Below are 924 nucleotides of genomic sequence, written 5' to 3' on the forward strand. Positions count from 1 at the left end.
AAACCCGAAACCCGAAACCCGAAACCCGAAACCCGAAACCCGAAACCCGAAACCCGAAACCCCGAAACCCGAAACCCGAAACCCGAAACCCGAAACCCGAAACCCGAAAACCCGAAACCCGAAACCCGAAACCCGAAACCCGAAACCCGAAACCCGAAACCCGAATACTCAGGCGTACTCAGGATTAACAGCCACAACATCCTCTGATTAACGGCTTCATTGCCCCTTCATCATGCTCGTTCCCCTCACCCCATGTGCACTGTTGGACGGATTGAGCCCGTACAGGATGTAGCCTGAACTATTAGTCGCGCGAGTGATGAGTTCACCAGGTGACTGTAATCTTTGTCCAGGGGTGCGGGGTCGAGCACTCGAGTGCTTCATGCGTCTCGACCAGCTATACCATTTCCCAGTGACCAACGGTTCGCATATGGTCCAGTTTGCCTAGCTTCCGGAGGGATTTGCACTACCTGGTTTCCGTAGCTATCTACATCCGCCAGCTGCATCTACCGCTGTGCCCAAACTCACCCTTACGAGGGCTGAGTCGAGAATCGAACTCGAGACCTCTCGCACCCGAAGCGAGAATCATACCACTAGACCACACAGCCACCATACCGTTAAGCCTCACAAGTTGGTTCCCTAACGTCGCTCATAACATGACCATTCTCTATTGTTATCTACCACGGCTTTCGGCGGGCAACCGTTGTCAGCTGGATGTTTTGATAGATCGGTGCAGAGAAACCTCCGAGGTTGTGATTGGTGACACAGTGGCCTGTGAATGAGAGGAAGAGTGATAGTTTATATTCTTTTGTACAACTCCCGGTGTCACCAGTCACCAACAGTGATCTTTCCCAACACATCTCCTCAATGCAGTTTTCAGTTGCAGTTAATTTGTGGCTGGCATCATCCAGGTTACACAGGAACAGA

General features: G+C 51.7%; 1 non-coding gene across 1 annotated transcript; it reads right to left on the reverse strand.

Moving 5' to 3' along the window:
• Positions 1–533: 533 nt before the first annotated feature.
• Positions 534–605, reverse strand: Pmar_PMAR025062. The gene has a single exon. It is a non-coding gene; the product is annotated as a tRNA-Pro (tRNA).
• Between the last annotated feature and the right edge of the window lie 319 nt (positions 606–924).

This window comes from Perkinsus marinus (assembly GCF_000006405.1).
Source record: "Perkinsus marinus ATCC 50983 genomic scaffold scf_1104296928046, whole genome shotgun sequence".
Classification (NCBI taxonomy): Eukaryota; Perkinsozoa; order Perkinsida; family Perkinsidae; genus Perkinsus; species Perkinsus marinus.